Below are 23,351 nucleotides of genomic sequence, written 5' to 3' on the forward strand. Positions count from 1 at the left end.
GAATCCGAGGGAGAGCCGAGTCTGGAAGCCCGACGCCCGGCCTATTGCTCTTCCCACTACCTTCATGTAGGGCCCTCAAATGACAGACTCACCTTCTGTTTTCCTTCCACACGACTCCAGACATGTGGTCATTCCCTCAGTTAGCATTTCTGGGCGCCAACAGGCCTTCGGGCTCAGATTGTGGGTGCAGTAGCCCTCGTTACCTGAAGTAGCAAGAGGCTACGGGGGCTGATAGGAGGCCCAGGGCCATCCCTGGGACGTTTAAATTGGCTCTGAGCTGGGAGTGTAGGCCGTGCTGATGCACGGAGACCAGGGCTGGGAGGGGGTCGTGGGAGGGCAAGGCCCGGGGGCCAGAGGCTGTGCCGCAGAGAGCCACCCTGACCCACGCTCGCCGACCCGCAGGAACCGATGTGCGGAAGCCCAAATGCTGCTGGGTCATTTATTGCTCAAACAAACGACAGCCGCCAGGTGCGCCAGCACTTACTTCCCACAGCCAAACGTTTGCTCTGTGAAGGCGAAGGACACGGAAGCTAAATGGTCATCAGAAGTTTGCCGGGCGACCTCAGAGGGAGCGTGGGGACAGCGGCTGGTGACTTGGATGTGTTCTGTTTCGAGGCGTGCTCGTTTCCATAACGGGTCACCGGAGGCGGAGGTCCCAGGCTGGTTGGTCCCCATGGTGGGCGGACACTCGTGTCTGCTCCCTGGGTCTCTTCCAAGGCTTCCAAAGTGACTTCTCCCTGGGGAAACAAAACAAGCTGGTCCTCAGACACGACCTTGCTGCGACCCGGCGGCAGCCTGCGCAGGTGTGGGAGAGCCAGGTTCTCTGGCCTCTTAGCTGGAATTAGGGTTCCACTCTCCGAGTGGGTCCTTCCCTTTCTTGGGGACCAGAAGCAGCTCCGTTAGGCCGGCGAGGAGACCGAGGCTCCGAGAACGCAGGACGGGACCTCCCCACGCAGCCCAGCTAGCCCGCGGTCCTTCCAGGGCGAGTTTCAATCCCATCGAAAGGAGGAAACGTCTGACAGCGCAGAGCGCCCAAGGTCAGGCAGCTAAATTGGGGCCTCACCACACCAACCTCTGAGGTTAAGGAACCTGTGTGTGGAGACCCTGCCTCCGACTTCCCCCAGCGCCGGGACAAACGTGCTGCCGCAGGTGCCTCGCGACGTGGACAGCTGCGGTCCCCGCCCCTGCCAGTGGTCTCCCACACACCAGGGCCCACGAACCACGTTCCTCTTTTCCTGCCACCTTCCCGTCCAACCAGGGTCCAGATGAGGCAGCGCGTGGAGTCCTTCCCTCTGTGGCCACTGGCCTCCTCTCCCTTCCCCTCCTGCCTCTGGACCTTTCTGGCCCTGGGACCCGCCCCACAGTCCCTGGGGTGGTTGTGACCAGTATTTCAGGCCCCGTCCCCAGCAGCAGAGGTAGGTCTTACCTGCCCATCCCTGACCCAGTCCCTTCCTCTGACCATGGCCATGGCCCTCAGCACGAGGGCGGGGTCTCTTTGCCAGCCACACGCCCGAGCCTTCCCCCACACAACCAAAGCCCCCTCCCCGCCGGGACCCCGGAGCAGAAGGAAGGAGGCAGTGCGGACAGAAGAACATTCCAGGTGGCCACGCACGTCACAGGCACATATGGAGGAGCCTGTGGGACAGAGAGGTTGCGACGGCCTGAGCCTTGGAGGAAGTCAGGACACCAGGGTTCTCATCCTGGCCCCGCCACCAACTCAGCAGGTGGCATTGAGGCTGTCAGTGCGAACTCCCTTCGCCTCGGGTTCCCCACCTACGGAGCAGGAGGTTCGGGCGGAATGATCCCCAGTCGCCCCGATCCCCGAGCCCAAGCCTCCACACCCGTTATTCAGAGGGGCAGAGAGTAGACGGCAGGGTGGGTAGAACGCACACAAAGAAGTACATCCCGACGGGACGCAAGTCCTCCTGGGCCGACACGCACAGCCTCACCGCATGGGCGCCGAGTCCCGGGGGCCCGTGGGAGTGGGAGGCCGCCCTGCAGGAGTGGGAGATCACTGTGTGGCAAAGGAATGGGAGGCTAGGCTGTCACGGAAGCTTCCCCACGCATTGCCTTAAGCTGCCTCCTATGTTGGTTTTTGCGGCCGGAACAAATGTCTACCTGCGGGTTGGTCCAAGAAGCCGTGTGTCTTCTCACGCACATGACAGACTGAAGAATACCGACCGGTCACACGAGGTCCCACAACCACGCCTGAGCCTGCTGGGCTCCAGGCGACAAATTCAGACTGTTCGTTGTGCTGACGCTTCCATGTTTAAATGTCTCTGTGCGGAGCGCTTTCTTTCCTGATGTCTTCCGGCCTCCTTTTCCTGCTCTCAGGAGCTCCTGAGCTGGGCCCATGGGCATTGAGAGACTTATAGACGCACTTCGGAGGGTCCTCGGGGCCCTAGAATTGCAGGCTGTATGTACTCCTAGAGACCCTTGGTCTGCCCGCCCCCCCCAATGGCCTCTGACTGTGTACCTTGTTCACAGGCAGACAAATGTCCAGGTGACAGCTGAGTGTAAACCAGCAGCTCAGCAGAAGGGGTTTGACACAGGCCGCGGGGTGCCCTGGAGCTCAGCCTGCCCGCGGGACTCTGCCGCCGGACAAGCAGCCTTGGTCCCGTGACTCCCGGTTGTCCCATCTCTGGGACATGCGTGTTGTTGGGAGGGGGAGCCAGCACTGCCCCCTCGCCCCGGGGCCGGGCCACTCAGGGAACAAACACTAGCCCGGGTCAGCCAACTGGGCCTCTGGGCTCCATGCTCTGTCTCCTTCAGAAGTGCAACTTCTCCTCCAGAGTGGCCTGTCTGCATTTCCCCCAAGACCCCCCAAGACCCCCCAGTCTCTGTCCGCGGCTGGCCCTCAGGCCCAGCACCCCCTCGGTGGAGCCCTGGGAGGAGAAGGGCCCCACGCCACCCCGAGCTCGGCTCCCAACCCCCGCACCGTGTTCTCCGGGCACCTCTGCAGCAAAGCCACTTCCCTGTCCGAGAGGCACCTAGGATCGCGCCTGTGCTTCCCCCCGACTTTCATTTCTCGTTACTGCCTCGAGCCACATCCTTTGCACCAGAAACGGCTCCCACTTCCTCGAACCTTTGCGCACTTCCTCCAGGCCGGCCTCTGCCCCGGACCTGCGGCACCCCCATGGCCGGGGCTGCTCCCGCACCGTGCGCTGGCCCAATGGGGACGGGTGGGTTGGGAGTTCCCAGTCAAACACACCGCAGAGACCTATCCCGCTCCCCGGGGGCCTCCTGCTCATCCCCACCTCACCGCTGACCAGAAACGGGCAAGAGCCCCTCAGGTGGGCGGGCGCCTGGAGTGTGGTCCTGGCGCGTGTTCCCATTTCCCCAGGAGACGAGGCGCAGGCCAGGGTTCAAACCCCAGCTGCACCCCCAACCAGCCTGAGCCCCTGACCTTTGTGAGCTCTGCCATGACAGGCGGATCAGACACAGACGGGACTCAAACTCGGGACAAGGCGGGTGTCCGGTGGACGCTGCGGCCGGCCCGGCCCGGGCTGCAGGAGGGAGAAGAGCCGGGAGTCTTCCGATGGCAGGCGAGGAAGACGGGGGCGCCGCAGGTGAGCCCTCCCAGCCCTGTGAGCTCAGGAGGGCCTCACAAAATTGGGGTTCCCTGCCGACATGGTTACATATTAGCGACAGTCACAGCCACTTCCCGAGGAGCACCTGCTTGGTGGCAGGGACCAGACACGCCCTGCTCCTTCTCCCGGCCGAGTGCCCATTATTATCTCGTTTTGCAGAGGCAGAGTGTGACATCGAGGAGACAGAAGGTGACGTTGAGGTGACACCCACAGTTCCGGAGAAGCCAGGTTTGTTGGTGCCACCAGCACTGCCACAGCCCCTCCTGCAATGTCGTCACTTGTAGGGCCACAGGCGTGGTCAGGTGCTGTCATGGGGCGATGAACCGGAGGCCGCTCTCTGCTCTCCACCTCCTAGGAGAGCCCTTCACGGGCACAGCTGCACCTGAATCCCCGGAGAGAGCCGTAAGCAGATAGTAGCCACAGAAAGGGGTCCCCAGACTCGGCTGGCTGCAGCCTGTCCGTGGTATCTGAGGTCTTCCCCACGGGGAATAAGACCATGTCAAGGAGCCCGAGGCTAACGAGGCAGTGACGGCACTGTGACGATCTGGGTCACTCCCCAGGGCAGCTGGACACACCTCAGACCAGGGCAGGACTCTCAAAGTTGGTCAGATAACCGTGCCCGAGCTCCTAGGCTTACCAACCTGTTGAGTGCCCAGAAAAACACCCAAGGTGCAGGTCTTTTTTTTTAATTTAATTTTCTGTATTCATCTTTAGAAGGGAAGGGAAGGAGAGAAATATCAACATATGGTTGCTTCTGGTGCATCCCCTGCCGGGAACTGGCCTGCCACCCAGGCATGTGCCCTGACGGAAAATCGAACCTCGATCTTTTGGTTCCCAGGCCCGAGCTCAACCAAGGTACAGGTCTTTTCACGAAGGTTCTGTCATAAGGTGCTTTGCAAAGTCCGAGTCCTGTGTTTCCGACAGGAGTTCTCCCCAGACGCCAGAGTCAACTCGTGACACCGATGGATGGGGCCCTGGTCGGAGCCTGGGGTGGCCAGAGTCTGAGGCCCCACACGTCACACCCCCCAGGTGCTCTCGGGAGAGACAAGTTGGGCGGCCCTTCTCAGGAAGGGGTGACCCCGGGGCAGAGAGGCAAGGCGAGACGAGGCAGGGCCGGGGGCCATGCTGAGAGGGCCCGGTGCCACCGTGGTCCCTGCTCCGACAGGTCTGCGCTCTGTGGCTTTGAGGAGGTCTTTTCCATTTTTGGACTTTCATTTCCTCATCTGTAAGCTAGGGTTCACAGCAACCGCCTTTACAGAGGGTCCGTGAGAACTAGCGGAGGTGATGTGGTAAAGCCGTTAGCACGCGGCAGGTCCAGAGTGCCGGGACCAGACCGAGGACCCGCACCGGAGTGATCTGCTTCTGGGCTTCTAACCCGAAAACCACAGAACCGGAGGCCCCCCCATGGCCAGGAAACCCCACGGCCGCCAAGCTCCCACACAAGCCCAGCAGGGCAAACAGGGTGAAGAGGGCCCCCACCCCAACTCGCACACACAGAATTGGGGCGAGGCTCTGAGGGCCCCCAAAGCATCCTGAGACCTCTGATGTATAAATCAGGTGCATTTCCTAGGCCAGTGCCCACGTCTAACTTCCCTCTATTTCCAGAACCCTCGCCCCAAACAACTGCCTCCAGCGGCTGAAGCCCGGACCGATAGCATTAGGTGCTAACAGACTGTTAATCAGCAGCTGGTTCTCTTGTGGTTTCTTACCCCACCCCCTCCTGGCAGGCTCAGTGGAATGATTGATAGTCTCCATGGCAACTGCTACAGCTCAGCTCACCGGAAATCCCTGCCCCCACCGCCCAGGGCCCAGCGGTAGGAGAGCCTGACTGCCCAGTTACTGGCTCTCTGGGTCCCTGAACAAAGGGTGTTTTGAAATGGCTCACGCTGTGGCAGCGAGGTGAAGACTTTGTTCCTGAAACCAGGTGCTGAGATGACAAATACTTCCCTTTAACGGTTGGCTTTGGCAAACAGGGAACCATCGGCTGGGCGAGCGTCAGCGTGGTCAGGTGCGCTGAGACCCGGAACCCGCCTGGCCGGCCACAGCCCCGTGTGCACTTTCTGGACAAGTGCAAGTCAGCACGCTCCGCCGGGGCTCCACGGGTAGCCCCTGTTCGGCACGGTGCTGCAACGGCACCCTGAGGAGGCAGCCATGATGTCCGGGCTTCAGGAAGGCTTGCCCAAAACCAGAGCCTCAGAGCCACACTTAACGCTGTCCCCTGCTGGCTGGGGAAGCCTTGCTGAAGGCCCGGTCCCTGGCCCAGAGGTGGCTTCAAGCACATTCAAGCAGGAAGAGCAGGGCAGGAAAACTACGGGCTACATCCGGCCGTGAGAGTTTGGAGGGGTGGATTGGGTTTTCCCAACCCTCGGAGTCCCCTGCCAGACTCCGGACAATGACTGGAACTGACTTGAAAGAGAAGGGACACAATGCCCATTCATTTAACTTCAAGGGCAAGTTCTTCTGGATTGCAGCCATGCTCCCCTCACCTAGGATTCTCCCCGGGGGGTACGAGAGACATTGCAAGCTTCTCAAAAGAGCTGGGAAAGGGCTTTAGAAACAGAACTAACCTTTAGCAAGGTGAGAAGCCTGGCTTTGTCATTCATCTTGGGGAGAAAAGGGACCTACAGGAAGCAAGATTAGAAATACACTGCAGAGAACACACCAACCAACTGAGTTAATAACCTAAACCCCCAAGGAATAGGGCTGCTCCTCATTCATTCAGCCAGCGAATGGGAGTCTGTTGCCTGCAGACACCGTGGGGATTGCTGGGACGCGGAAATGAATAACTCTGCGTCTGCGCCCTTGTGGAGCTCCTGTGGGAAAGACAGATACTAGCTACAGAACGATGACCTTACCTGGGCCCAGCGCTAGAGCAGGGGCAAGGGCCACAGACCGGAGAGCCAACTCGTCCCCTCAGGAGTTCGAGGACAGGGGAGTTTGGCCAGATGGAGAAGGGGGGATGGGATGAGACCAGACGACACTGAAAGTCCTGAGAAGGGAGTTCCGGCCACATCTAGAGACCCGTCTCTCACCTCCTCTGCGCCTGATTGGAGTGCCGGCCCCTGACACGGGACAGCTGTGCACAGAGTCAGTGCTCAGGGGACACCATTCTGAGAATCTTCAGGGGAGACCCTGAATGCACGACATCTCAGAGCTATTTAGTATTAGCCAGACTTTGGGTCTTAATCAATGAGATTCCACCTGGCGCCCCTGTTGCTACTGACTAAAATCCACTGCTATTTTTAAAAGTGTACCTATTCCCTTCCAGATCTTTAAACATGTTTCTGTGTTTTAATCAATTAAGGAGTGTTTACTGAAGGCCTCCCATGTGCCATATCCTGTGTGACATCTATAAATAAGTCTTAAAAAGTGCAGCTAAGCAAGACTGTATCAGTGGCCTTGATCTTCCGGCTTCCCCTTTCATTTCTGTCGGCGTGGTACTCAACCAGAAAGCGCAGTGTGCTTTTTTTCAAGGGAAGACTTCACCAGCCGCGCTTCTTTGGGGTTTTCTTTTCTGTGCAGAGTCAAACTTACTCTAGAAATAAGGGTGAGGGCAAGTGAGAAACAGATGTCGTAGGTAAAAATTGGGGTTTCACCAGCCCCAGAAGCGGAATTACTAACTGAAGTTCAAACTTAGACATGTGTATACGATGTTTCCCACGGGGACAGATTTGAGAGAGCCTACTGGCCGGTGACACCAACGAAAAGTTAGCTCCCGGTCGGGCAGCCCGGGCTCTGCCGGACAGGGCCTGCACCTCCCTCCCCACTGTCGACCCCCCCCCACACCCCCCCTCCCGGGATGCTTCTTGGGAGGGCAGGGCCAGCCTGCGGCAGCTCTGGGACAGGCCCTGACTCAGTCCCCTCCCCCTCTCTGGGCTGGGCGCTCTCTGGGCACCGCTGTTTTCTTTCAGGGGGACAGAAGGGAGAGAATGCCAAGATCACTGGTGCATTACACGATTGAGAAATGTCTGCCATTTAAAGCCACTCCACTTCCTGCAACACCACAAAGGCGCTTTTCAACAAAGTTAGCCTTTGCTTCTCTTCATGTCACGGGGGGCCCGGCTCGTTTCGCCCAGTTTTCACTTTCAAAACGGGGCATGACCATGAAACACTTGGTTGCCATTGCTTAAAACAACCTGATGCCAAGACAGTCCGTTGGAGGGAAGAAGTCAGTGGGCAGCCGGAGGAGGACAGAGAGGAGGGGTTGCGTGGGGCGGTGGCCCCGTGGGAGCAGAAGATGGCAGGCGGCAGGGTCCCGGGGCCTCACCCCATGCTGACGGGGCCTGGCTGCCCTCCAGGTCCCATGGGTAGCCGAACCCCAGGCCGATCGGGGACAATGAGCAGTGAACAAGTCCCAGAGCAGGGCCACCCTCATGTGGCATGTGTCCTTGCTCACCAAGCCCCACGGCAGTGGGCCTGTGACTTTCCCCACTAGAGACAAAAGGAGGAGCACATGACTAGCTGTGACATCCCCCAGGACAGTCCCCAACGCACGGAGAACTCACACTGAAAGAGTCCAAGCCACACGGCCACTGCCAAACCCCAGGTTCTCCGTGTGACTCACAGAACACCTGGTGTTGAATAACCGTGCACGCCGCACACTTCCACCGGGCTACACGCAACCAAAACCAAAGGCGGAAAGAGCGAGTGCGGCCACTGACCCTTAAGTGCTTACTACACAGGTCCGCCTTCTTGTCCACGCAGCCATGATCACGACAGGCAGACGGCGGCGTCTCCCCTTACTGGCGAGGCACCCAAGGCAGGAACAGCCGAATGACATGGTCTGGGTCAGTGGCCGATGCAAATACGCCCGGTGAGGGTGAACACAAATCTATGCGCCCGGTGACCGGCCACACCGCTCCAGGCCTTTCTGGTCAACCACCCACAAACCCACCTGGAGCAGAGGGGCCACATCTCTGCAGGTGCTACCGTGGTGCAGGCAGCAGAGACGAAGACGTGGCCGGGACGGTGTCCGTCCGCTGGAGCTGCGCCCTCAGACGCGGCAGCCGCCCCCCAGGCGTGGCGAGGACGGCCGCCATGTGCGGAGACTGAGTGAGGAGGCGGAAACCAAACAGGACGGAGCAGATCGCCAAGACTCAGTGGGAGCAGAAGGGAAAACACCGTATTTTGCCACATATACTGCTCACCCACATTTTTGGCCCAAACTTTTAGGGAAAAAAGATCTTTCATTTTAATTTTTTAATTCAATTTCTTATCGATCTAGAAAACCAATTATCGTATTTCAGGGTATTATTTTCAATACGGATATTGTTATTGCTTTCTAGAGTTACACTTTTAACACATAAGCATAAATAAAAGAATTAAAAACATTTACATGGATGTGGAGTTAGAACTACCCATGCATAACACACATCCTCGTTTTTCCCTCAAAAATTTGGGCCCAAAAGTGCGTGTTATGCATGGAAGAATACGGCATCTCACTCCGAGTTTTCCCATGGATGACATGTTGAAACGATATCGGTAACATGCTGGATCAACTAAGATGTAGCATTACATTTATCTTCCTGTGTTTCTTTTACTTTGTAAACTGTGTTTGCTGGATCGTTTCAAGCCACACGCGTGGCTCACAGTAACCCGTGCCGAGAAGCGCCCCTGCCGAGGCCCAGAGCTGGTGGGGGTGCCAGCGGGACAGAGCTGCCCAGGACACAGGAGGGCAGAGGACGCAAGGGACGCAAGGGACGCCCTCTGCGCTCAGAGGGCGGCCATGGAAAAGCGAGAGAGACCCTGCGCTTGGGCCCAGAGAACTAGACAGGGGGGTCGGGCCTTCCTATCTGCGGTCTGGCTGACTGGACGGATGGCCTGCCACACGCTCGGCCCCTGCGCTGCAGACACTCGGTGACCACCTGATACAAGCGGAGGGACTGCATTAACAGTAGGAAAACATCGGCAGCGAGACCCGGGATTCGGTGCTGAAGGCCAACACCAGCTCAACAAGAGCTCAGCTTTGATCTTGACCTGGACTTCCTGACCCTGAACCTCCCTCTTCCTGACCAGGAAAAGTTCAAGTCCCGCCTGCCATATTTTTATGTGCCAGTCCCTTACCGAAGTCTTCCTTGCAGACCGTGACACGTACTAGCTGCTACTTGTTCAATATTCATTTCTCCCCAGCTTCTTGCTAGAAGAATGTACTTCGGTTCGGAGTGGCCACAGGCCCAGCCCCAGCTGATGGGCTATGACTGGTCGGAGCCGGTCTTGGGAACGCTGTTCCCCACTATCCAGCCCTCCCAGTGGCAAGGAATGGGAAGGGGGCATCGCTCAGCTTGGCCATGAAACCAAAGCCAGAGAGTGTTTGGGGGCAGAGTCTGGAAAGGTCTGGTTTTTTGATATGACGGGACAGAGCGGGGCTCCCGATGTCTCTCCTTGCCCCCCACCTCATCCCGTCGAGCGTGGCAGCTGAGGCCACAGCAGTTGTAGTGCCCCTGTTAGGGGGACTCCAGGAGAGAGGCAGAAGGTTGGCGCTGACGTCCTTGAGCTTCTGAACTGGGGCTAAAACCACTTCCCTTGGCTCTTCTCGCCCCACCAGGAATGATCAACCCTTCACTTCATTTCACTGCAGCCAGACAGACAGACAGACAGGCTGTCCCTTGCAGCTTCTGACATTCCCTTCTGACAGACAAACCCCACGTGAAACAGGAAACGCGGTTGGCCCCAAACAGAGCCCCCAAAGGCACACAGTCTCGGCCTGTGCCCGTCTGTGCCGGGAGCCCGTTTCCCACCCGACCCCATGGCAGGCTTCCGCTCACTGGCGCACCTGCGTGAGTTTCTCGGCCCCAGCTCCGAGGAGCTCACAGAGGGTAATTTATTGTTCCAGCATCGATAGAGGACGGTGCTGCTCTCTGTCCTAAAAGCTTAAAGCCAATTATCTGTTGTTTTTCTTATAAAGACACGTATTATATACTTAAATTTTCTGAGACAGTAGAGTTTAAATGCTCTCACTACCAAAAAACTTTCATAGCGCTTCGAGGGGTAGGGTGTTAAGTAAGGTTCTTGCACTAGTCACTTCCCAGTCTCTACCTATACCAAATCATTACACGGACACCTGTACTTTCTCCAACGCTGCGCGTCAATGAGGCTGGGAAAAACAGCAAGCAGTGTTTGGTGGGCAGCCTTTCCGGTGCTGTCCCCTCTCGTTCCCCAGCACCCCAAGTCCGGGGATTTGCAGGCTTCGGGGGGCGGGCCCTCCCTGTTCTTTAGGAGCAAGTCCTTATTACTCAGGCCACGTGAAGCGGCAGCCCCCTCTGCGTTGACAGGGCGAAGTATAGGAATGGGACCTGATTCTGTCCAGCAGGCTGAGGGACGGAGGGCGTCGGCTGGGGGGTCTCCCGAAAGAGGTGAGGCTACAGAGCCTGCAGGCCTGCCTGTACTCTTTGCCCCCGTGAGAGTGCAGGGCAGCTCTCAGTGGCTGGGCCGGGGAGGCAGGCGGGGGCTGGAGGGGTGCGCCCTGCTGCAGGAAGTCATCCGGAGACACAGACCCAGCCGTCACCTCTGCAACACAGGCTCCAGAGTCAGCTGGGGGCCACATCCCCGTTCACCACAGAGGGGGAAAGGCTGGCCGGCTCTGCCTTCTCCTAGAAGCACCACCTGGCCCTGCGGGCAGCTGCGCCGCCACTGGGCGAGCAAGAGCCATGAGCGTGCGCGAGTAACACGCTGCTGAGGCCAAGGATTCACTGGCAGCACCTGGACCAAGCTCGAGGGTCTGTGTGCACACGCATGTGTGTGTACATGTGTAAAAGCCTCATGCCCCAGGTTCCCTGGGCCAGGCATGCAAAGGGCATCACAGTCCTTTGGTTAGACTCAGTCATTTGGCCATGACTGCCTACAGGGGCCAGGGAGAGACGCCGTCCTCGCAGTGTGTCCAGAAAGAAAAGGAAACAGCTTCCATGCAAAATGAAAACACAGAGCTTCAGGCTCGTAATTAGTAAGAATTTCAAAACAGTGACAGCAGAGCCTAAATCGAGCGTGGGAGCCTGCGGAGTCCCGGGCTCTGGGCACCTGCACGGGTTGGATTTGCACTGGGCGGCGCAGGTGCTCACCATGTGGCAGGTGACACCATCTCTGTCTCCTGCTGGCTGACGGTCCCTAGGGCTGGTGCCACAGGTCTTTCCGTGAGCACCCCATGCTGTGCTGTCTTTCCCAGGAGCGCCCTGAAGCAAGGAATGATGTCGCACCCCCAAACGCTCCTAGGTACCCTCGGTGGCTTACGGTATCACTCAGGTTGGTTCTAAGTGTGCAGAGAAACCATCGCACAGAGAAAACGAAAGCATGCAGCTTTGAAGGTCCGATGTGGCTCTGAGACAAGCAGCTAAAATCCATTTGGCAAATCAGGTGGCATTTGTGGCCCGCTGTCCCCGACAACATCTCCGACATGACAGCGGAATGGCTCTGTGAACAGCGCCGTGCTTATTGGCTGAGAGCAGTAAAGTGCCCGAAATCACTCTCTGCTGAAATGCAGAATTTGCTGGCACCACCTGAACCAAGCTCAGTTGTGTGTTTTAAAACAATTTGCACTTGGCCCTGAGCTCCGCCGCTCTTGCCGGCATCGCCCCCATGGTGCCAGCGTGGCCATGTTCTACGATGACGTGTGTGCCCAGAGCCCCCTCCCAGCCTCAGCCGCTGGCAGCGGAACCCCGCCCCGCCCTTCCAGCCGCCGCCCTCACGGTCACAGCAGTGGTTTCCAGACGGGGCAAAGAAAGAGGCACCCTGGGCATCAGGAAGGCATGGGCACACCAGCCTCTGAGCTGCCTGGTGGACACCTGCCTGTCACCCATTCCTCGTGTTGGCATGACAACGGTGCTGGCGGTGGTGCCCCCCCCCCACTGACGGGTGTGCCAGACGTGGGAGGCCATGGTCCCCACACGCAGCTGCGAGGAGAGTGGACACCAAGGGGTCTCCGGCTGACCAACAGCCCTCCCCATTCTGCGGTGAAGAGAGACCCACAGTTCTGTCCCCGCAGGGGTGCTGAGCACCCTTCCTGTGGCCCGTTCTCCTTCTCAGTACAGAGACACCCATGCGCACCACCTGATCCAAGGCCAGGAGGTCACAAAACACTGTTCTTATATAAACTAACCCGGAGGTTAGTTGGTAAGAAGAACGAAAATTATCTTGGGTGCATATATCAGATAAGAAAACACACCCATGTACACACAGCGAGACACACATATACATGTGCATGCACACGCACACGCACACACACCCAACCACAGGGCTCTTGCTACAGGTCAGGGCAACCCTAAACCCTTTTTGTTCCTCGTCCCCAATTCACAGATGAGGAAATTGAGGGCCTTGGGGTAGGGAGCCCTGCCCGAGGTTCCGGCACAGCGCTCGTGGAGCTGGGAGGCCAGAGCAGCCTCGGCGGGATCCCACGCCTGTTCTCTCCCCAGGCTGCTCCCCCAGGACAGCCGTGCGGCTTTTCCTCGGCGTTCCAGACCTCCAGAAATGCGCTTGAGAAGTCAAGTCCAAACGAGCACAATTCACGACATCATCTAATTATTTTTCTTTTATAAACATCAGCCAGCATTCCCCTGTGTTTTTCACCTGCTTGTCCAATAACTTGATAATAATAATAATAATAGTCAGTGGTTACTGGTTATTAAATATTATTACTTGAACACCTTAGCTCCCTTCGCCCTTGCACCTCTGCGGTGTGGGGGCTACCGCTGAGCCCACCGGGCGGAGGAGCCTCGGACACTCTGAGAAATCGAGCAGCCCTCCTCGTTCCAAATGTTGGGTAGCTTGCTCACACCCGGCCTTGCTTTGCTCCAAATCCTACGGACTGAAGCCCAGTGGACACCAAGCATGTGCCACACCAAGGAGAACAGTCCCTGGGTGCGTATTCTCTTCTAGGGCCTCTCTCTGCGGGGTCCACAACCCAGCAGCCTCGGCCAAAAGGCCTCCCGGGCTCAGTGAGGAAACTGCCGTTGGTCAGCAGGGAGGCCAGATCTGGGCCAGAGGGCCCAGACCCTGCTCAGACCCCAAACCCGGTTCCACAGTTTTCCAATGTCCCCCTCCACCCCCCCAGGCCCCCCCGCCCCCCCCTGAACCAGGGACTCTCTGAAGCCCAGGCCCCACCCCCCGAAGCTCTGATTCCATTGGCCCAGGGTGGCTCCTGCTTTATTTTTAACGACCTCTCAGGAGATTCTAACCGTCCCCTGGGCGGAGAGCCACTCATCACTGCATTGTTCTGTTCCTCTCAAACGTCTGAGGGGCCACCGGCTCTGCGCCCCGAGTTGCCATGGTCAACACCACACTTCCTGCCGGGAGGCTGGGCAGGAGCAGAAAAGCACATCAGACAGGAGTCTCCTGCTCAGGGGCCTGAGCAGACACAAGCACCCAGGACCCACCGGTGTTGCCTATCCCCCCTCCACTCCCCGGTCCTGCTGGGCGTGGGGTCGGGGGGAGGATCGGCAGCAACCCCCCAGCTGCCTCCCCGCTGGACGAGACTCACAGGGTTCAATTTCCATGTCAGCTCTAAGACGCCAAGTGAGGGTCTGGATGAAAACAGAATTGTTTGAGATTTTTCCTTCTAATTGGGGGACTCACCAATTAGAAGCTGGGAGAGCCCAGAATGTCAACCTCGGGCACTGTGACAGGGACAGAGCAGAATTCTGGAGGCTTGGGAGGGGTCACGGGAAGCCCCTGGACCAGTTCCCATTGTCAGACAGCGATGACATCGCATCACCTTCTCGAGGTCCAAATCAATCGCCTACATTTCAACTCCCTTTACTCGTCGAATACCAGTCAGGGACCGGCCCAGCCTCGCCAGAGCGGCAGCACGGAGGCTGAGACCGCAGGAACTGAGAAGTAGGTCGCCCGTGGGGGGGAAGGTCACTGAGTGGTTTCATCTAACTAGGTTGCCGGGAAGCCCCCCTGCCCACATCACCCCGAGTCACCAACCGATCACCAGGAGGCCACAGGTTTCTAGCATCTGAGGCCTAATATTCCGGTGGATCCAGCACTTCACATGGGGACAGGCGGGCACAGAATCTGTTGCTGGAACAGATCCGTTTGTTCATCAAAGATCTTCTGAGCACCTTCCAGACCCAGGGAAACAGCTAAGTGGCCCTCAGCTCCCGCCCTTGGCGAACTTGTCTCCCAAGCCACCAAGCCCAGTCTCAGGGCCGCGCAGGGCTGCGTGGTGGCCGGGTGACGGAGGTGGGGTGTGCTGGCCGGTAGAGCTGGGGCCCAGGCGCCTGGCCGGCTGAGGTTTAAGCAATGAGGAGGGTCTCTCAGGATTAAAGGATTTTATCACCCTGGTATTTCCGCCCCTGCCCCCAGTTCGGTAAGAAAACTAAGACTCATGGAGGATGAGTACCAGCCCTGAGGTCACAGGGCATCCGACTCTGGAACCCATGGGCTTAGCCGGACCACCCACCCCCACCCAAGGCTCCATCAGGCACCAGGATGAGAACTAGTCTGTGTGTTTGGGGACCGCAGGTTACAGGCAAAGTCGGGACAGAAGGACAGTGTTCTGAGGATAGAGCCCCAGAGCCCCCACCACCTAGAGCACAGGGAGAAGGGGCGGGTCTCCGAGGCAGCTTTGAGGAATCACCCTGAGACACCGGAAGACAATCATCCGCTCATTCATTTTCACCAAGTGGCAGAGAAGTGGGCTGGCCCTCGGTGAGCTTACCTACCCACAGGGCTACTCCTGGGACCGAGGCCGAAACAGGTCTGGCGTGCATGGGGGCAGGGGGCACGGGGGGACTCCAGAGACTGCCTCTAGCTGGTCTTACCAGGGAAGGCTTCCTGGAGGAGGAGACCAGGACTCTCCTGAGCACGCCCTCTGCAGCAGGGAACTCAGGCAATGGGAAGGGACCGAGCCCTTGGGCTAACGGAAGGGGACCCAAATGAGGGGTCCCCTCGCATCAGCTGCCCACGTGAGCTTTGGGAGGCGGCCCCAAGTCTAACTGCTGCCAGAGGGGCGACCGAAAACGTGTCTGTTGGTACTTCTCACGAGGTCACCCTTTTCACTGACTCGTGAGTTATTGAGCAGTTCTGCTCTTCTTTTCAACAAAGTCCAGAAATGACACAGAAACACGCCCAGTGACGTTGGTTCATGCCACTGAAGGTCACCTGCCAGAGGGACTATGGTCTCTAATTTTCGTCCAGCCTCCGCGCATCCCTACTATCATCTCCACGCGGCCAAGGGTTTATTCTGCCTCCGCCTTCTCCGCCGCCACTTCAGCCCGTCCCGAGAAATACCAGAAATACGCCACCGCAGGTCACACTGGGGTTGGAAGAAACGAGACTTGGGCCCGGAGACAAAGTGTCGTTGTCACCACTTTCTTTGTTTCAACTGCAAGATTTTATTTTGGAAAGAAAGTTTAATTAACCAGAGGTGGATCAGTACCTTCTTTGACTTCAAAATCGTACTTTCTGCAGGATTTCACCTGCGAAACTCACAGCCTTTAATTACTGCCTCTCATCTTGAAAGGGGGAACCTTCCCTCTGAATGGCTGATCACGTTATCACAGGAATTAATTACAGATCAGGTGTCTGGTCAATGACACCCTAATGCACGGACCGCAGGGCCCGATTTTTTAACTTTGATAGTAATTTGCTAGGGAAACACTTTCTGCGCCCAGTGTTGATGTTTGGGGTTTGTTGGGGGGTTTTTCTTTCTTTCTTCCTTTCCTTTTTTTCTCTGGAAGGGGCCGGGGGGAGAAGAAACATGTAGAAGTCAGTCCTTTACTGGACGAATTTCTTCGCTTCCCAGAAAGCAAGAAAACAATTGTTTCCTGTAATTGGACAGTTTGATTGGAGGCAGGTGGTGCTGAGCCGAGGAAGCCGGAGCCACAAAGCCAATTTTGGCTTCAAGCACATTTCCTGCAGCTCCACGCTCCAGCAGTACAGCATGTAAATTGGCTCCACAAAAGCCAACTATAAATTTAGTTCCCATTTCTCTAACAAGCACCTTATCAGCCACGACGAGGCTTAGCAATCGGGGACAGGGAGCGGAGCTGACACAATGAGGCAGCTGCCCCGAGACACCCCGGCGTTAATTTCTCAGCCGTGGCCCTGCCGCCGCCACAAAGCAGGGACTCAGGAGCCATCCCGGAAGCACCACAAGCCACCGTTTGAAAGGACGGTGGCATTTCCTTGTTCCAGGTTAGCCTGGCCTTCGCACTGCTGGAGTTGCATTATCTCGAGTTGATATTCGCTTTTGATATTTCTGAGTAACAGGCCGAGTCCACTTGGTGCGGAGGAGGACGGGGGTGAGAAGGGGCCAAAATCGGAGGCACGGAGCGATCGGGAGGGAGCCCTTCCACAGGATGTCCCCAAGCCCTCCCCTCATTTCCTCTCCGGGGAGGAGCTGGCTTGTCCGTCTTAGCCACCGGGCCGCAGCTGACAAGTACATTCCTCTACCACAGACGGGGAAACTGAGGCCCAGGGGCGTTGCTCGCTTTGACCAAGAGCACACAGCCAGTTGGGAGCGATGGACCCAGATGCTGACTCCCCAGCCCACGGCTCCAAGTACATTTTCCTCTGGGAGTTTTCTCCCTGCTGTAAACCCTTAATTCAAAGCAGCCATTTTTAGGGAACTTGGAGCAGCAGGAGGAAAGGCAGGAGGAATCATCGGATAATTCTACCAGATGATTGTCCTTCGTTTGAATTTACATAGTAAATCAGTTACCTCAAAGGCCCGGCATATTTTCTTACTAACTTCTGGTCATGCTTAAATTATGTTAAATGGGAATCTACTGTTTACGTACATTCTGGGCTCTTCATTTATTTTTAGAACTTGAAAATCAGCTTGTCTAATCCCAAATAGATTAATGGCTAACATTGCCTCATTCCTGTATCAGTTTCACCCGTCTGTCTACCTACCTGTATAAAATTATTTTACAACAAAAAAGAAACCAGATTGTAGAGTTCGCTCAGAGCCTCAGATTGCAGCGCTGTTTTCCAATGTGATTGCATCGGGTGAAATGCCACCGAGTTTTCTTCCCAAGCGAATGGATACCTGTGGCTCCGAATCTTGACTTCGTTAATGACGGTCTCAGAATCTGAACGCCCGGGGTGCAGCCAGGACCTCTGCCAGCAACTTAGGACACTTTCCCTCCGAGTCTTTGACTATGGATTCTCTCTAAGGCAGCACCAAGTGAAGGAGAGAGGACGCCCCTCCCAGCCTGTCCGAGAAGGAGTGCGCCTGCCCCTTCCCTGTTACAATTACCCAATTCTGTCCGAAGAACAGCTCCCCGTGCCTCCCACGCCAGCAGCCGCTGCCATCCAGCAGGGAACAGAGAACGCGTGCACCCACACTGGGGACAGTCTCCACAGAGGACTGCACGCTGGTACGCCCGTCGGGAGGCAGGCTGGGCTCGCCCAGGGAGACCTGGTTGATGGCTGACTCGGAAATCTTGGCACCACTGCAGGGTCGCTATTTGCATAGAGGTGGCACCGTCCTAAACAATGTCCTCAGTGTGCAGGACGCAGCCAGCCCTTCGATCGGCATCCAGCAGGGGCGGCTGGTCCCCGCGCTTTTCCCGAGCAAACAGGCGGAGTTGGGAGGGCTTGCAGGGAGAGGGGCGGGCCAGGACGCAGTGGGAGAGCCATGGTGGATCTCTTTCCACAGACGCCCCTACCACTCTCGACTCACGGCGGCTGGCCGAGCAGGATTCCACAGTGGTGGAGAGCGGCTGAAAGCAGCCCTTGGCTCCATCTGTTTTCCTAACGCACAGAACAGCTGCGTGGATCTCAATGCAACCACACAAAGCCAGACACACGCACAGCACATTCTCCTCAGTGGCACAGGACGCAGAGGCACCTCTGGGGTCCCTGTCCCGTCTGGGAAGGACTGCCACCACCTGTTGCAACACCTCCTTCTCTGCACGATACTGTTTCTTCCCCAAACCTGCATCTTCTCCCGGAAAACAACCACCACAACCAAAGTAACGTTCAAGCTTTTGACAACTCAATCCAGAACGTTGTCGAAACCGGGTGGCCCAGCTGCTCAAGGTGGGAATGGCAGGCAGCCCCCGCCCCCCCCCCCCAGCAACAGAGAAGTGCCCTGAGCTGAGAGGTGACCCAGCCCACAACGCAGAGCCCCTGGACAGCAAGGCAACCAGGGGAGGGCGATAGTGACGTCAGCAGAGCCGTACTGTCCCCACTTCCAGGGCCACCCTACGAAGTAGCAGCAACCGTGCAGCTTAAAACAACTAATATGTTCTGGAGGCCAAAAGTCCAAAACGAAAGTGTCACCAGGGCCATTCCGGGCCTGAAACCTGCCGCAGAGAACCCTTCCTAGACTCCTCCTCCTTTCTGGCAGTTGGCCAGCAGTCCTCAGTGCCACAGACTGAATGTTTGTGTCCCCTGAAGGTTCGCAAGTTCAAACCCCTTCCGGAGCACAGTAGCATTTGGAAGCGGGGTCTTTGGGAGGTGACTAGGTCACGAGGGCAGGGCCTCAGGATGGCATCTGGGTCCTTAGGTCAGGGAGCCCGTGCTCTGGCTCCGCCCTGCAGGGGTGCAGAAAGGGGGCCTCGCTACAGCTAAGTCACCGGTTAGGGCTGTGGCCACAGCAGCCCACACTGAGACCCTCGGCTCTCCTCGGCTTGAGCTGCAGCACTCCGGTTGCTGCGCCCAAGGTCGTGCGGCGTCCTCCCCTCCTGTCTGTGTGTCTCCTCTTCTTTTAATGACACCCGTCTCACTGAGTCAGGGGCCCCTGCCTCCACGTGACCTCATCTCAACTCACTCCATCTTCAGAGGCCCCATTTCCAAGTGAGGTCACATTTTGAGGCTCTAGGGGTCAGGACCTGGACACATCTTTCAGGGGAGGGGACACAAGACCCCTCAGAAGTGCCACCAAACCCCTGCAGTGGCTCCTGTGCGCTCAGAGAAGGAAGTCCACAGGCTGCTTCCAGGCCCCCAAGGAGCCGGCCCTGCCCCCCCAGCTGGCCCTCTGCCTGGGTTTCCGGCCCCACCCCTCTCCAGGAGTCTAGATTCTAGGAGTCATTCAAGGTCCTTGAGCACATCCGTTTCCCCAAACCCTAACTCAGAGCACTCCCCTCCACCCCAGACCTCTTACTCAACGCCACTCGAGCACGAGTGGTCCCTGCCACTCTGACCTCCGCATGGAACCAAGTCTCCCTCTCTGACCGGAAGGAGGAAGACATTGTTGACCTTGGGTTCGGACCTGGTTCTCATGCTCTGGTGTCAGCTGTGACGGAAGGTCGGAGCCAGGATCCCCAGTGTCTGCCCCCTCCCCTGGTTGAGCCCAGGGCCCTGACGGAGAACACGCCCCACAGGCCACTGTGCCCACCAGCTGCCCCCGCCCTCGCCCCCACTTACCTGGCTAGATTCCCAGCAGAGCTCTCAGCACAGCGAGCGCACTTCTCCGGCAGAGGCAGGGCCGTGAGGGGGTTGCTGCTGCTCAGTCAGGAGGCCCGGCTCCCGGGACTGGACTGGGGAGCCTGCCCACCCAGCAGCCCCCCGGCACCATTCAGTCGGGAATTCCTCGTGCCAGGATCTCTTCGTTCTGCTTGATCCCATCTGGAGGTTATCGAATTTCTCCTGAAATGTCTTCAGTGACAGGGTGTCCCCCATCCATGGAGGCGGGTCGTCCCTTTCTCTGTTCTCACTGTTGGGGAGGAAAGACCGTTCACTGAGCTCCTGCTCGAACCCGAGTCACAGCAGACGGAGGGAGGTGTTGCAACAACCACGCAGCTTCTCCCCGGGCACCGCAAGGGTCACGCTGTCCCAGCCCGGCCACAGACCCCCTGGGTCTGCCACAGGCTCCCCCCGCCAGCCTCCACCTCCAGGAATGGGCCTGGGGGCCTGAGACGCACCTGGGACCAGCAGCATCTCACCTCCCCGAGATACCCACGGGGGCCTCTCCTTGTCCAGCGACAAGGCCACGACCTTTTCTCCGGAGCCTTGCCCCCGGCTGGCTTCACACCTCCCTGTGACGCAGTCCACCCGGCCACGTGCTTCTGCCCAGCACGTGTGGCTCACGCGGTCTGCCTTTGCCTTTACAACTCGGGGAGTTCGTTAGGGAGTTTTACCCTTAACGCTCCAGGAAAAGAAACAACTCTGCTTGTTGCCAAGGGCTTTTCTTTTTTTAAGATTTTATTTATTTGTTTCAGAAAGGGGGAAGGGAGGGAGAAAAAGAGGGAGAGAAACATGGATGTGTGAGAGAAACATCGATCAGCCCCTTCTTGCACGCCCTCAATCAGGGACCTGGCCCCCACCCCAGGCATGTGCCCTGACCAGAATCAAACCCACACCCCTTCTGTTTGTGGGACGGTGCCCAACCCACGGAGCCACACCAGCCAGGGCCCAAGTACGTCTTGACGTGATTCTCTGGCAAACTGCACGTCGAAAGCCACGGGGAACAGACCAGGGAGGCTGTGTGCTTAGGCCAGGTGAGCAAACCGCAAAGTGAGTCACTAGAACAAGAGCAAGAAAGAAGCTACGGTGCAGACTTCTGCCGGTTGAGGAGGTGGGCGGGGCCCTGCAGCATGGCATTCTCACCGCTGGAGCCCTGAGCCACGGGCCCCGCCCACTGAGCTCCAGGGTCCTGTTTCTCCAAGTCCTGGGGTGCTGTACCCTTCCGTCCCCCAATCCTGCAGCCTCAGCACCAGCCTGTCGGCGGGTCCCTTCACCAGAGAACTCACTCCCCAGTCACACAGGCGGTGGAGCGCTCTCACAGACCTAGCCCACCCATGCTCACACTGTCACATCCTCGCTACAAAGGAGGGAACTGAACCCCAAAGGGTTATGGAAGTCACCACACTCCCCTGTAAACAGGCAACAGAGCCAGGGCCCAAGCAAGACCAGGCACCTGGGTCTCAGGCCTGCCCCCCGCCACCCCGGTCTGGGCCACTAACCCGCCTGGTGGGAGTGACCACTTCCTCAAGGTTTGGAAAAATTGTCTGCAGCCACTTGGACTTGAAATAAATATGTTCAAATACTTTGACCTGCAAAGTATATCCCAGAATGTGCGGGTGGGCGGGGAGCTTTGGGTACAAAGATGTTCACTGCTTTACTATGCAGTAAGATGCACCACACTCAGAAAACCCCCCAATGTCCACCAGCAGGGAAGTGGACAAACACCTTAAACTACGGTTTGACATGTTTGTATTAAAAAGACATTGCTTAGAAAAAAATGGAAAATACATTATCAGCTTAAATGAGAACTGTTACATGAGACTATAAGATGATTTATGTTATTGTTCTACACATTGAAGACCATTTATTGAGCGCTGTCTACATGCTGAGCACTGCACAGGTTAAAGGATAAATTGGAAAACGAGGAAACACCCACATCCTGTCTCCCAATGTCTGCCACCAGGGGATTGTGGCAACCAGGTCAGAAAATCTGAGTCCAGGACAAAAGAGAGAGAGAGCAGGGGACTTCTGATTGGGAAAATAAAGAGAGGTTTTTACTCTTCGCTTCTTTTTACTCTTTTTGCCTTTTTAAATGTGCAGCAATGAGTATGGATTGCTTTCTTTAATAAGACAAGCACTTTATCATCTACACACTTTGTTCTCCCAGGCCCTGCATCACCCATCAGCCGGCGGCCACGGCTCTCAGGAGAGACCCCTGGCACTGGGCCATGAGCACCGAAGTCAGGGACCGGGCCGGCTTCCTCTCCAGGTCCCTGCTCCATGCCCACCAGGTCCCGGGCATAAATGTCCCACAGGGAACAGTAGGGTTCAGTGAAGAACCCCAAGTACTGCCCACCTGAACCCCAGGTCCTTGCCCACCTGAGAAAGGGGGAAGGGAGGGAGACAGGTCTGGGTGTGACTCCCGGTCAGCCTGCCCCCTAGCTGTGTGCACCTGGGATCGTAGGTCCCCAAGCCCCCCAAGCCCCTCCCTTCTCTGGCCCGTGGGATGAGCAGCCCTTCTGAGTGGCACACACCCCGCAGACGCCACGCACCCCGCAGGCTCCCGATTACTGAAGTTTGCAGCCTGTTGGAATTAGCTGAGCCAGGGTCACCTTCAGTGGCTGCCCTGGTCCAATGGCTCTATTCTTGCTTCCATTTGACAAATGTCACTGAGCCCATTTATCAGAAGGACCCAGGGTGAGGTGCCCTGGTCTCGAAGGGGCTCAGCAGCCACAGAGCCATCCAGCCTGTCCACCGGAGGCCCGCCCCCTCCTCGGGGCCCCCGAAAGAGCGACCCGTGCAACCAGTGCCTCGTCTCCCACGGAACAGAAACAACACCAGCGATGAGGGTGACTTTCAGCTGAGTCGAGATAAGCCCGAGCGAACCTCTCTGCCCTTCACCGTCACCCCCACACAGTGGGCAGAGGATGAGGCCTGTTTCTGATAGCAGCTCCAGACCACAGAGAATGAGCCCCACGAACAAGCGACTCCACCCGGACACGTTCGGCTCTAACGTGCTGCTTCGTCCGCACTGAGCCCTGGTGTTCTGAAGAGAATCCTTTTTCTTCCCCTTCCTCCTCCCCAGCGGAGTGCGATTTGTGGAAACTTCCAGTCCCGCCCTGCCCACGCCCATCGTCTGTGAAACACACCATCCGGGCAAGGCACGGATTCCCAGCTGCCGCACCCCCATCCCGACTGGCCTCCAGCTGTGCTGAGACCCTTCCCCACTCTTCTCTTGCCTCTTTCGGCCCCTTAATAAGTCACAGTGCTCTCCTTCCTGCTGCATTTACCTGCTCCTTGGACCAAATCTGCAAGGGATGGGAGGGTTTGGGAAAGAGGGATCCAGCAGCCCCTGCTCCGTCCCAGAGGCAACTGGGAGGGCAGTGCGGTGGCGAGACAGAGGCAGCAGACAGC

The 23,351-nt window shown here is 57.5% G+C and overlaps 1 long non-coding RNA gene across 1 annotated transcript; it reads right to left on the bottom strand.

Moving 5' to 3' along the window:
• Nucleotides 1–435: 435 nt before the first annotated feature.
• LOC118988741 (uncharacterized) lies at nucleotides 436–20,187 on the bottom strand. The gene is made up of 2 exons (XR_005066844.1): nucleotides 19,899–20,187; nucleotides 436–737 (listed from the first exon to the last, which is right to left on the bottom strand). It is a non-coding gene; the product is annotated as an uncharacterized LOC118988741 (long non-coding RNA).
• Nucleotides 20,188–23,351: the final 3,164 nt, after the last annotated feature.

Source organism: Sturnira hondurensis, unplaced genomic scaffold (genome assembly GCF_014824575.4).
Source record: "Sturnira hondurensis isolate 20B ecotype Veracruz unplaced genomic scaffold, ASM1482457v3 Scaffold0006413, whole genome shotgun sequence".
In the NCBI taxonomy this organism is placed as follows: domain Eukaryota; kingdom Metazoa; phylum Chordata; class Mammalia; order Chiroptera; family Phyllostomidae; genus Sturnira; species Sturnira hondurensis.